Source organism: Podarcis pityusensis, assembly GCF_964106645.2.
Source record: "Podarcis pityusensis genome assembly, chromosome: 3".
NCBI lineage: Eukaryota > Metazoa > Chordata > Lepidosauria > Squamata > Lacertidae > Podarcis > Podarcis pityusensis.
Window position 1 is genome coordinate 104224009 of NC_138026.1, and position 14710 is coordinate 104238718.

Below are 14710 nucleotides of genomic sequence, written 5' to 3' on the forward strand. Positions count from 1 at the left end.
ACCTTTAAGGAGACGTGTTCACATTTGAACAGAACGGCCTGCGACTTTTCCTTGCGGTTCAAACAAACCTCTTTTTTCTTCTCAAAGCAGTTTGCAAAGAGATATACAGCAAAATAAAATGATAATGTAATACAACAACCAGCTGAAACAACCTTTCCGTTTCAGAATGCTATGGAAACCCTGCGCAAGAGCAGTTTGCCGCTTTGAGGAGTACGAGTGCTGCCATCTTTAGAAACGCTTGGAAACAGGTGCTTAGAAATTTGTCCTGTTCCCATCCCTGCCTGCACTCCGTCGTCATATGAGAGGCGAAACTGCAGCTGCCTTCACAATGACGTGTATTTATTTCAGGGGAAATGTGAGTTCAAGGGGTTAAGGGCAGTCTGGCCATTGTGGGTCAGAGGTAGCTGGCTGATCAGCCTACAAGTCATTGTCTGGCTGAGGTAATTAGCAAATGAATGTTGCCTCCGAAGAGGATCCAAGGCTGCAAATCCCCTTGTCCTGGGCTGACAACATAAACACTGCCTTAGATTACAAGATTCGGTTTCCAGAGCAGAAACCTGCTCAAACCAGACCGCTAGGAATTCATTATCCATGTGAAAGGATAATAACTTGCTCCAAGGATAACCTCCAAGAAAAAGAGATGGAGTTTTTTTTTCAAAAGGAGAAAAGAACACCACAACTTTACCACAAGGCATGATTCACCTTTTAGAGCAGAGTGGAGAACGTGAGCCATAAGGGCCAAAGGCAGCCCTCGAATTCTCCATCTGGCCCTCAGGACTCTCCTCACACCACAGCCCAGGTCACAAGTCTCACCTGCCCTGCTTCACACCCTTGGAGTGTTTTTCAGTGGTTGGACTAGGACTTTGAACTCAGATCATGCCTTTTGCATTCCCTGATGAATTGGGGAGATTTTGCAGGGTTGCTGCTGCTCTTCTTTTACTGTACATTTCAGCAGTTCAAACCCTTTTGAATTGCTCCTGAGAAACCTTAACTTCCTGTAACCTCCAGCCATGAGCAAAAATGTTTACACAGCCTGGATGTGACTCGTGTTGATCCAGGACTATACCCCATGAGCAGCTTCTAAACAGCTGCTTCCTTTTCTTTCTTCCTTTTTTATTTTTTTAAATTGTTTATTTAGCTTTTCAATTTAGTACTGAACTGACAATGCAGATAATGGAGGCAAAAATGATTGCATAAACCATGGGTAGGCAAACTAAGGCCCGGGGGCTGGATCTGTCCCAATCGGCTTCTAAATCCGGCCCGTGGAGGGTCCAGAAATCAGCAGGTTTTTACATGAGTAGAATGTGTCCTTTTATTTAAAATGCATCTCTGGGTTATTTGTGGGGCATAGGAATTTGTTCATTATTTTCTTTCAAAATATAGTCCGGCCCCCCACAAGGTCTGAAGGACAGTGGACCGGCCCCCTGCTGAAAAAGTTTGCTGACCCCTGGTATAAACTAACATAAACATTTCTTTTGTGGGTGGCAACAAGGAAGAAAACAAAAGTGGCTATCATAGGAGAGAAGTCTGTTACACAGAACATACCAGATCAAAATATCTCTCTCTTTCATATTTATCAAAATGCATATGGATGATCTCATTGATGGAAGGTATTCCCTCTTGCTAATTGCATTATTAGTATTCAGGAAGAATCAGCAAATCATGTATTAATTCTCTTATCTGGTGTATGTAGTGAAATGATATCTACTGATTACTTCAAAGCAGAAATACACTTGCGGGCAAAGAAGTTTGAAAGCAGATTTTGATGGGAAATAAGAAGTTTGGATTGTTCCTGACTTTTCAAACGTGTCTTTTGTAAATAATGTAACTGGATCTGTTGCACCTTCTAGGTAACTGCACACAATTCTCGAACTGACATTCATTTGCCAAAACCATTGATTGACCACAGTGAAAATTGGCACTGGTCAGTAGCAAATATCACTCGCCCTCCTATTCTGTCAGACCTCATTCCCATATAACTGGAGGCCAACGCAGGGTTTTCCCCCAGCCAGATCTCAGTTCTGGCACCTCTCAGGTGCGCACCATTGCCATTCTAAGAGAACAAGGGAGGTGTTCATGGTAAGCTCCAGCACCTCCTTTTCTAGAAAAACAGCACTGATCGTAATAAAATAAAACAATACTTTCATACTGGCTCCCGGTGGAGTATCGGATCAGGTTTAAGGTGCTGGTTTTGACCTTTAAAGCCCTTTGTGGCTTAGGGCCCTCATATTTATGGGACCGCCTCTCCTGGTATGCCCCACAGAGGACCTTAAGGTCCATGAATAATCATAGTTTAGAGGTCCCGGGCCCTAAGGAAGTCAGATTATCCTCCACCAGGGCCAGGGCCTTCTCAGTGATGGCTCCGACCTGGTGGAATGCTCTGTCCCATGAGACCAGGGCCCTGCAGGATTTAACTTCCTTCCACAGGGCCTGTAAGACAGAGCTATTCCGCCTGGCTTTCAATCTGAACTTAGCCTGATCTTTTATTCCCCTTCCTTCCTTCCCTCCCCTTCCCCTTTTTATGAAGATTATCCGCTCTGGGATCCCACAGCTAATTCTCCCCTGGTCTCCTCGCTGGCCCAAATAGGACTAATTTAGCCAGCTAGCCCTGGTAATCATCTAATGTTTATTGGCTGAATTTCCCCCCTAAATTGATTTTTGAAATCTGAATTTATTGTTATTCACGTTTTATACTGTATTTTAAGCTGGTTTTTGTTGCATCAATTAAGTGTTTTAAATGTGTTGTTAGCCGCCCTGAGCCCGGTTTTCTGAACCGGGAAGGGCGGGGTATAAATAAATTTTTTTTATTATTATTATTATTATTATTATTAGCTTCGGTACATTTACACAACCTGAACATAGGATGGAGAAGCTCACAGCATTAAACATCCCCTTAAACTTCCCCTTTTAGGCTTCCAGCACAGAGCAAGACAGGTCTCTGTGTCTCCCAGCTTCCAGCTTGCACATGTCATGACTCTGGCTGTTGTTTTGCCTAAGATCACACGGCCTTCACTCCTCACAACTGCCTCGTTGGGACAAGACCTGCTGGGAAGAGTCGCTGTGCTCACTAGGCCTCAGTGAGTCCACCGACACCTTGTGAATTATCGCTGACCTGTAACCGATGCCCACCCTGACACATTGTGTGTAAAACCAGTGGGCTGGCCCTAGCTACATCATTGGGGTCTGAAACATTGGGGTCTCACCGGTGGCCCCGATGTTCACCCCAAGTGGGGACGAAAAGCCAGCCGCTGCCGTGAACAGCAACCAAACTCTTGCATCACCTCAGCAAGATAATGAAAAAAAACCCTTTCCATTCTTCTGCATCCGCCACCTGCCTGAACCAGCCCCCTCACCTCGTGTGTGTTTTCAGTGTAACCGAAATAGATTTTCAGTGTGTAAACAGTCATTCTACCCTCCTCATCCATATTTGATGGATACGCCTGTGCAGTGGATACTCGGATCCGCTCGGTAAGTGATAAGAAACCAGATACAATAGTGTCACAGGCCCTTCTCAGTTACATGGCACGGGTGGCAGCTGTTATTCTAGGCAGCTTGCAGTGTAATGGGTGCTGGAGGGATAGGAAAATTAATTAGAGGTATATATTGCGGAAATCGCCTTTTCCACATTCAGCGCTGTGCCGCCTTTAATAGAAAGGTCTGCTTGGGGTTGCCGAGTTCATGGAAAGTCATTCCTCCCATTGAGCTGTCAAGGCCCCCCACAATGGCAGGAATAAGGCCATTGAGCCAGGGCATGAAGGATGACTAAGATTCCCTTTCACCCAATAGGATTTATAAGGTGCTGTCACCTGTGAGCCCCCTGCCCCCACCTCATGCCGCTGATAAGCTGATGCGATGTCATTCCAACTGCTGAAGGGTAAGGGCTGATTGCCTAGAGAGTCGAGAATCTGTGCAGCTGCTTTTGAGGAACAAGCGGTAGCAAGAGTTAGTGCTCTCTCAAGGCCACCCTTTGAGATTCAGAGCTGAACAGGAAACATGCATGTGAATAACTTAGATTTTTGTTGTGGTGGTTGTTAGGCGGTATATAAATCTTGCTAAATAATAAAGTAAAATAAGTGCCCATCGCAATAGCCACAGGACACTGCAAGGGTTCTTTTTCTTTACATATTTCACGCTGGCTCCGTTCTACATATTGATTCAAAATCAATGTCCAAATCTTTCGCCGTCTATATATTCATCAGTGTAATAACATAAATGCAAAAATTGTGCAAAAGGCTAATGTTATAGGAGAGTCATTTGCCTCCTAGTGGGACCTAGGAATCAGAATGTGCTGAAGCTGTTCTAATGGGATTGTCTAGTAGTAACAGCCCTCTGGGCATAAGTTGTACCTTATATAATAATTTAATATCAAGCAATCTGCAACAAAATGTTACAGTGTGGACAGTTGCTGTTCTGGCTTCCATAACTCTTTCAGTGTTCCACACAACAAATAAATCCAGTTCCTGAGCCTTTGTACCTGGCTGATGTCTTTCCTAGGAAACTGAAGATCACCTAAAAGCAGAAGGAATGAAGTTTATCCTATTCTACAGCCAGGGCCGGCCCAAGACATTTTGGCACTCCCATCAGGGGAGAAGGGGTGACTGAATATCTACGTCAGGAACAAGGAGGCACTAATGATCTACATCAGGATCTGCTGCCCCAGTAGATCCTGCCACCTGAGGCAACTGCCACACCTTTCCTCATGGGTGGGCCAGCCCTGCTTACAGAGCCAAAAGAGTTTGTAAAAGGCAAAGGTAAAGGGACCCCTGACCATTAGGTCCAGTCGTGACCGACTCTGGGGTTGCAGCACTCATCTTGCTTTATTGGCCGATGGAGCCAGCATACAGCTTCCGGGTCATGTGGCCAGCATGACTAAGCCACTTCTGGCGAACCAGAGCAGTGCACGGAAACACCGTTTACCTTCCCACTGGAGCAGTACCTATTTATCTACTTGACTTTGACGTGCTTTCGAACTGCTAGGTTGGCAGGAGCAGGGATTGAGCAACAGGAGCTCACCCTGTTGCAGGGATTCGAACCGCCGACCTTCTGATCGGCAAGTCCTAGGCTCTGTGGTTTAACTCTCTTCAATTGGCAGGTGAAAGAAAATTACATCAGCCCTGTGCTACACGAGCCTCTTCAGAGGTTAAGGAGATGCATCCTTTTCGTGGTCCAATAGTGGCCCTGAAGATACCTGGGTACTGAGTTGCCAATGACCTACTTCCTGAATTACTTCTCTTGCATTTCCTACTTTACTTTCCCCGATGCGTATAATGGTGTCTTACTCAACTTTGTGTATACTGCAAGATACATTTCCCCCCTCTATTCTTACTAGGCATCATGTATCATTGTTAACACACAGCACATCATCTTTTAGCATTGTTTCTTATCACCTGAGTGTTTTGACGCTCCAGAAATAGAGCTGTTTGCTACAGCAAGTCTTGTCATAATATCCACAAGGGGTGGGGGGGGGGGGAGAGAGAGAAAATTTCCAGATTGACTGTTATTTCAGAACATTAAGAATGAAGGAGGAGAGAAGCCAACCCTTCATGCTTGGTGGAAAACAAAACAGCAGAGCACTGAAGAAGTGATACGCAGGAAGGGGCGTATCTCTGATCCTCTAAGATGAGCCTGCATCTCGACACTATTAGCAGGAGGGAGGAACTGGTGCCTGCATATTGTGGGTGTAGATGCACAGAGGCATCCCAGGCATGCACAGAATTCCAGCTCATTTGGGGAACTCCCATTCATTTCAACTGCAGTGGATTGAAATGAATGGAGACTGCTGCAAACACAGGAAATGTGGCCTACTAAAATGGGGGCTCAGGAACTTTTTCCCTACAAAGGGTCATTGGATAGCTCAGTTGGTTAGAGTGCGGTCCTGATAACGCCAAAGTTGCAGGTTCGATCCCCATATAGGACAGCTGCATATTCCTGCATTGCAGGGCGTTGGACTAGGACTCATGGGTAGGCAAAGTAAGGCCCGGGGCCCGATCTGGCCCAGTCACCTTCTCAATCTGGCCCGCGGACGGTCCAGGAATCAGCGTGTTTTTACATGAGTAGAATGTGTCCTTTTATTTAAAAAGCATCTCTGGGTTATTTGTGGGGTATAGGAATTCGTTCATTCCCCCCCCCAAAAAAATATAGTCCTGCCCCCCACAATTTCTGAGGGACAGTGGACCGGCCCCCTGCTGAAAAAGTTTGCTGACCCCTGGACTAGGTGATCCTCAGGGTCCTTTCCAACTCTACAATTCTATGATTCTGTTAAAAGTCATCCAGGGTTGCAGCTGATGGATGAAATTCACACTAAAGTTTCCTATAACATTAGATATAGATATAGATATAGATATAGATATAGATATAGATATAGATATAGATATAGATATAGATATAGATATAGATATAGATATAGATATAGATACAGTGGTGCCTCGCGAGACGAATTAATTCGTTCCGCGAGTTTTTTTGTCTAGCGAATTTTTCGTCTTGCGAAGCACGGTGTCGGAAAAGTTTTGGAAAAGCTTCAAAAATCACCAAAGTCTTCAAAAACCTCAAAAAAGGCTACCACACCGCGTTCTATGAGTTGCTCCTCGAAGTCAAGTCGCAACTGTATTAACGGTGTTAAGAAAAAGGAAACAAACTTCCAAGACGTTTTCGTCTTGCGAAGCAAGCCCATAGGGAAATTCGTCTTGCGAAGCAGCTCAAAAACCGCAAAACCCTTTCGTCTAGTGAGTTTTTGTCTTGCGAGGCATTCGTCTTGCGGGGCACCACTGTATAGATGATATAGATATAGATATAGATATAGATATAGATATAGATATAGATATAGATATATAGATATCTAGTTATATACATCAAACTGTTGTAGAAATGTAAAGAACAGAAATTAGAACTAGATAAAATGAGAAGCAGACATACCAAAACTAACTGATGCGTTCATCCCTAGTCACACACTTAAACACACACAAAGCAGAAGAGGGGGGAAATTCCCAGTGGGTAGATCCAGAGAACTAGAGGGCACTAAGAACCCCACAAAAGTGACAATGTAGATTGTCTGCCCCCCCCATCCCAGCTCTAAGGTGTCAGGTGTGTACTAAGGGCAACCCCTAATCCAGACTCCTCTAAGGATAGGGTGTTGGGACCTCTGTGCATTTGTTTTGATGTTGTTTTTTGGCTAGGATGTAATTCACGATGACCCTTTGGTCAAATCTGTTGCTAGAAGACGATGGCTTGAGTTCCAAGCATGCCAGTCTTGAGTGATGAGCATGCTGCTGTTATGATTGACTAAGTTGATGGCCTGCAGAGAGCTTCCTTCACTGTCCTTACATAACCTGTTAGACATTCTGTGCAATGCATCTTGCCAGCTATTGATAATGAGGGAGAAAAGGACTCAGGATCCGAGACAGATAGGGAGGCATTATGTTAATGCATTATGATGGGCAAGACAGTAACTTAATTTGCGGCATTGCTGGCTGAGGCAGACCCTGCATAATTTCCAAAGCTGAGAGCTGTGATAGACAGAAAATTGCATTTCTGGCTAGGGGAAGAATCCAGGATAGTGTGAAGGACAGTTTCAAAACTAAACAAGACACGTCCAAGGACCATCTTGAAGGCAAGGCAAGGAGCCAGTTGGATGCTGTGCTGAAAGGTGCTTCATGGACCTTCCAGAATCATCCCAGAGGGATAGGAGAGGGAGGGAAGGAGAGAAAGGGAAGACCAGAATTTGGCTGGGTGTTGTGGTTGCTACACATTGAGGCCTTGGCAGGGGACAGAGGAAAAGGGATGGAGTGGGGAAGTGGTTGTTGGCTGAGTTGGAAAAAAGCTACCCACTCCTTACCTAAAAGCAGAGTTGGGGAGTTGCAGGTCACGGGGCCAAGTACAGCCCTCCAAAACTCTGTGCCTGGCCCTTGGGACTCTCCCCATTACTCTCCACCCCTGCTTTCGTCAAGCCACTGTTGTTTAAAAAAGCCCACCATTTTCCTCTCAGTGTTTCTCTACTCCTTGTTTCCTCAAACTTCTGCCTTTGTGAAAAACAGCTCCCCCCCCCTTCTTTCAGAATCACTCCCTTTTTGTGGTACTCAGAAGTTTGAGTACAACTGAGCCAAATGCAGCCCTCCAGATCTCTCTATCCAGCCCTAGGGAATCTACCCAAGCTCACCGCCTCCACCCAGGTCACAGATCCATTACTGACCACACTCCACACCCTTCTCAAGGGTTTTTTGCATAGTTGGAATGTATCCTTGACCTGCCATCCACACTGCATGCTTACAGATCAGTTAGAGCACATTGCTCCCCCACCCCAAATAATTCTGGACACCGTAGTTTATCCCTCACACAGCTACAAATCCCAGCACCTTTAAGAAACTTGGGGTTCCTTATGGCAAACCGCATGCTTTAAATATGTAGTGTGGGTCTCTCCATAATGCCTCTTACTTTCCTGAATGGGGGAGGCAATATGTGTAGAAACCTCAGACTTTTTCCTTCCTGGCATGTCGCCTAGTATATGGAAGTAAGAATCATACCACTCATTCTTTTGCCTCTGGCCCCATACACCACTGACATGCTCCTGCACCCCAAAGATTATCACTGTGATCCTCCATCTGTAAAAGTTTTGCCAGTCCTGATCTAACTGCCCCCTGTTCTTATATCAAAGCATCCCTGAAAGTCCATGTGTGCTTTTCTCCACTCCCAGCCCTGCCCAAGTTTTGTGAAGAATGTGCAACTTTTTCCTCTCTCTTTTTTTAGCCAGCTGGTTCCCAAGAGACCTCTGTCATCGCTCGGGCATGTTTACACATGCTGTACATACACACGAAATAGCATTGCTGGATCTCGCAAAGACAATAAATAACAGTCATAGTCAACTTATCCCAAAACCTTTATAAAACCTTAACAGAGACCACAGTCCTTTCCCATCTTGAGCTCATTATAGGGAAATCAACTAATGACTTAGAACACGGGTGGAGAAACCTCTGGACCTCCAGATGTTATCAGACTTCAACTCCCATCAACCCTAGCCAGGCCAAACTAATGAGGATAGCTCAGTCAGCAGAGCATGAGACTCTTAATCTCAGGGTTGTGGGTTCAAGCCCCACGTTGGGCAAAAATTCCTGCGTTGTGGGGGTTGGGCTAGGTGATCCTTGTGGTCACTTCCACCTCTACAATTTTGTGATTCTATCACCATTACATCAGCCACACATCCATGCTTTCAAGTGCAAGCTTTTTTTCACCTGGATAGTCGTAGTAGCAATAGTAGAGGTACTTATAATAAAATAAAATCTCTAAGTGATGTATCTCAAGGGGCTTCGGACAAAGGCATCGGGTCAAGAGTGTCATCTGCCAACTGAGATTCAGCAGGCGCCTTCTGTTCCTACTTTTAAATGTCTCCAGAAAACTTTCCCATTCCGTTAAGCTTATGCAGGCAATTAAGAATGTACCTTTCCACAATAGTTAGCTGATTTCTGGCGTTAACTTTTAATATTTGGGGGGGGGGGTATGTTTTCATATACCATTGTTGTAAAGTGCTCCGATATTTTCATATGAATAGTGGTATATGTATGTATATATGTATATAGAAAGCCATTACAGTGGACGCTTGGGTTGCGAATGTGATCCGTGCGGGATGTACGTTCGCAACCCACGGCGTTTGCAACCCATGTCTGCGCGTCTGCGCGTGCGCAGGTTGCAATTCAGTGCTTCTGCGCATGTGCAAAGCTTGATTTAGCACTTCTGCGCATGCGCGAATGCCGAAACCCGGCAGTAACCCGTTCCGGTACTTCCGGGTTTTGGCGGTCCGTAACCCAAAAAAAACGCAACCTGAAGCGGCTGTAATCCGAGGTATGACTGTAATTGTTGTCACTTTCCAAATGATGGCAGGTGGCAATGGGGTAGATCTGCAGCTTGCAAGCAAAGTGGGTGAAAATATTCGTGCCAGCAATAGGAAGTGTTGGGTATGAGGTAGCTTGACCTTTCTCAACTCAAGGATGCCTTTGGGGGCATCTGCTCTTGTCCAGGCAATGCAGAGCAGCAAGTGTTGCGAAAGACATTTGCAGAGTACAGGTCAGGGTGTGAAGTTTCAGGCGAGTGATGGCTGGTCTGGAACGAATGCAACAAATACCGCGTACACCATGCCTCGGGTTGCAAATATTGACACACTTGCTATGTACACAAGGGAAGAATCCTGACATGCTTTAAGACAAAAGCTCCGGCTCTCTCGCTCTCTCCTCAAATGCCATTCCATCTGTGCAATTGTTTGCACAGCATTGTGAAAGAAAGTAAAATAAAAACCCCACTTTATTTCTCATTAGCCTTATCATCCAGCAGGGCTGTGCCTGGCAACCTACACTCGCGCAATAAATAGATTTGTTCCAGTTGCTACTACAAACCTTTGGCTCACATCTGCTCAATATGCACCTCTTCCTAGGCACTTGAGCCTGCCAGCAAATTTGCTTTTTCTTGCAACATGCAAAGTGCTGAGCATTTGTAGTTCATGGAAAGCCTTGATAGCAAATGAAATCAAATGGGGAGGATGGGACCCCTCTGCATCTTGTTCTGTACACTATCAAATCTTCCCCATTGCCCTCCCCTAGGAGAATCTGGAAATGGGAGCGCTTCCTCCCGCCGAACTGGTCAAACTGCAAATGTGGGAGCTGAACTTTGCTGTGCTTTTTCAACAGGGGTTTGACAAAAAGGAAAAAATTAAAAAGAAATGAAGAAATATTTAGTTACTAAAAAAAAATCTGTATTAACACACACAGGTCAAATAGTACTGTTGTATTTATTTTATGTGGGAGGAGGGATAATTGGGTTTGTTTAGTTCTTTAGTTTTATCATGTATTTTGTCTTTTTTATATTGCATTTTTATGTTGTGAGTTGCCCTGAGATCTATGGATGAAGGGTGCTATACAAATGTAATAAATAATAATAATAATCATTTAAATGATATTTAGGTTTGTGTTAAAAATAACACTTTAAAAATTGCTAATTTGCTTAAAATATTCATAAACTACTTAATTTTTCTTTTAAACCAAGGAATCCACAACGTAAAAATAGTAAATAAAATCATTAAAATACAACACAAACCATCAGTATATAAGCTGGAGATGCTCAGTCAGACTCTTAAATCCCAGAGTTATGGGTTCATGCACCACATTGGGCAAAAGATTCCTGCATTTCAGGGGGTTGGACTAGATGACCCTAGGGGGGCCTTCCAACTCTACGATTCTATGAAAAGCACATAAAAAAACAAATAAAAATATTAAAGGAGTTCATACAGACAAATGCTAATGTGCTGCTGAAGTGTTAATAGGCAAGGAATGAAAAGATAAGCAGGGACAGAGGAAAATGCATTTTATAAAAAGCTAACTGTGCCCCCAGTTGCAAAAGTTTCCCTAGCCTAGCCTCTTCCACAAAACGACTACAGGAATATTGTATTATGTGGGAAACCAGCGCTAGTACACTGTCAAGAGAAAGAAGCATGTTGCCATGACTGGGAAATTGCTAATGACTGCTGTCTAACCGAAAAGGGTGTGTGGAGGGGGTATTATGCCCTCCTCATTTTCTTTTGTATTATTACATCTTCTTAAACAGCCCACTCTCTGACACCCAGAACAAAAAGATGACAGCCGTAGTACTCACCACAAGTATTGTGTAGTACATCTGCGGTAGGAAAGGGCTGCAGCTCAGCGAGAGAGCATCTTCTTTGCCTACACAGCAGGGGCCAAAACAACAACAAACCTCTGGTTACATGAAACATATGCAGTAAACACACAAGACGTAACTGGCTGTACGTTTGAAAAAATAATATATACTCATTGTATTGAATTCAATACAATGAATAGTATATATTATTTTTTCAAACGTACAGCCAGTTACGTCTTGTGTGTTTATTGATTATTTATTATACTGCAGGGGTCAGCAAACTTTTTCAGCAGGGGGCTGTCCCTCAGACCTTGCGAGGGGCCGGGCTGTATTTTTTTTTGGGGGGGGGGGAATGAATGAATTCCTATGCCCCACAAATAACCCAGATATGCATTTTAAACAAAAGCACACATTCTACTCATGTAAAAACACCAGGCAGGCCCCACAAATAACCCAGAGATGCATTTTAAATAAAAGGACACATTCTACTCATGTAAAAACACGCTGATTCCCGGACCGTCCGCAGGCCGGATTGAGAAGGCGATTGGGCCGGATCCGGCCCCCGGGCCTTAGTTTGCCTACCCATGGCCTACAGCAGCGGTTCTCAGCCTGTGGGTCCCCAGATGTTGTTGGACTACAACTCCCATCATCCCTGAGCTCTGGCCTTGCTAGCTAGGGGTGATGGGATTTGTAGTTCAACATCTGGGGACCCACAGGTTGAGAAAGGCTGGCCTAGAGGATGTACCAGGTTCAATCCTCTGGCATCTCAAGAGATGACAGGGAATATCCCCTGCCTGAAATGTTGGTGATTTAATGCAGACACTACTGAGCTAGAGGGATGGCAGATTTCTGTGCTCCTCGGGACGGCCACCAACTTGGACAGTTCTGTTTTCTAGAACATTCCACCTTTACCTCAGAACAGAGATCTTGTATGTGTGTGTGGAACAGCCTGGCTACATTTGTAAATACACACATATAAACACACACGCGCACACATTTCACTTCCGTATCGGGAAATGTCACTTCGGTTCTTCCATTATGCTCCGGCCACATCTTTGGAGCCTGTCATTCTCTGAAGCGCCAGTCGGCCTGACAGGAGCTCAGCAGAGCCATCAGAGAGCAATTTGGGACTCAGCAGTTCTGCATGACCAACCTGACTTGGCATAAGTCGACACTCCAGTGAGCCAGCGGCGGCCTGTCTTCTTCCCTCAGAGGACCGCAAAAATCTTTCCTGAAATGTTGCTGGATTCTAGGAAAAGGAAGCGCCATTTATGCTGCTCGACTGTTTGGCATTTTTGAGCAGTGTACATTAAAACACACACACGGAATAAAACAATAAAAATTCATAATAAAAGTGAAGAGGGACCCCAACAGCATCTGAAAATGCCCGCTGGAATAAGAAAGCCTTTGCTATGCACCTGAATATTATTATTATTATTATTATTATTATTATTATTATTACCCCGCCCATCTGACTGAGTTTCCCCAGCCACTCTGGGCGGCTCCGAAGTTCAGCACATCCCACCTTTAATATATATATTCACCTTCCAGGTGTGTGCCAGCCTTATTTGGGAGTTAGGTTTCCTCTGTGCCTAGCGTCTTCACTAGCTTCCCTGTGTTCTTCCATATGGCCACACCGACTCGGCCCCGAACACACTGACCAGATGCTTGGAAGCTGTGGCTGGATGGTTTCGTGGGAGCTGACTGAAACTAAATCCTTCGAAGACAGAGGTCCTATGGCTGGGTCAGGATGGCATGGGGATGAGGGACCAACTCCCTTCTCTTGCGGGTGCCCAATTAGTGCCATTGCCTTCCGTTAAGAGTTTGGGTGTAATCCTTGACACCTCCCTTTCCATGGAGACCCAAGTTACAGCAACAGCCAAGGCGACATTTTTCCACCTTCGCCGCATAAAGCAGTTGGTCCCTTACCTTTCCCGCCCCGTCCTGACCACAGTGATCCATGCGACAGTCATCTCCAGGCTTGACTACTGTAATTCGCTCTACGCGGGGCTGCCCTTGAAGCTGACCCAGAAACTCCAGAGGGTACAGAATGCTGCAGCGAGGCTCCTCACGGGGTCTCTGCCATGGGAGCATATTCACCCAGTGCTTTTCAAACTGCACTGGCTCACGGTAGAGTACAGGGTCAGATTTAAGGTGCTGCTTTTGACCTTTAAAGCCCTTCACGGCCTAGGACCCTCGTACCTACGGGACCGCCTCTCCCGGTATGCCCCACGGAGAGCCTCAAGGTCCATAAATAGCAACACCCTAGTGGTCCCGGGCCCTAAGGAAGTTTGATTGGCTTCAACCAGAGCCAGGGCCTTTTCAACACTGGCTCTGGCCTGGTGGAACGCTCTGCCTCATGAGACCAGGGCCCTGCAGGATCTGATTTCTTTCCGCAGGGCCTGTAAGACAGAGTTGTACCGCCTGGCCTTTGGCTTGGAGCCAGTTTGATTCCCTCCCTCTCTTTCTTTTTTCCTTTCCTTCTCCTCCTGCGATGAGGCTACATTTTAATATTTTAATGTTTCAATATTTTAATGTTGTATTTTAATTTTGTTTTTAAGTTGTCATCATTCAACTTGTTTTTATTATTGCTTGTAAGCCACTCTGAGCCCGGCCTTGGCTGGGGAGGGCGGGGTATAAATAAAAATTATTATTATTATTATTATTATTAATTTATAAATAAATAATAATAATAATTCCCAACAACTATTGTATATGTGCTTTCATTTCCATTGCATATAACTTCACAGATTGCAGAGCTTGCGTGACTGGCTCCAGCACTGAAGAATATGCTCACAAGACAAAACAATAAAAGTTAGTGTCATCGATGCACGCAGCTGATATAAAAGTTATCGTTTCTCGGCGTTGCTTTGATGGTTGCTCGAGTTGCAAGAAAATACTTTGGTAACTTTCTGCAAATGCATGGATAACCTTGTGTTTCTGGGTCCACCGTGTTTTACACGACACTGGTACATTGAGTATTTGATGTTATCTTCAGATGCTGTCATGGAAAATTTTTATGATAGCTTTAATTGTGCCAGCTGTATTATACACATCACTTACAAATCATTTACAGTGA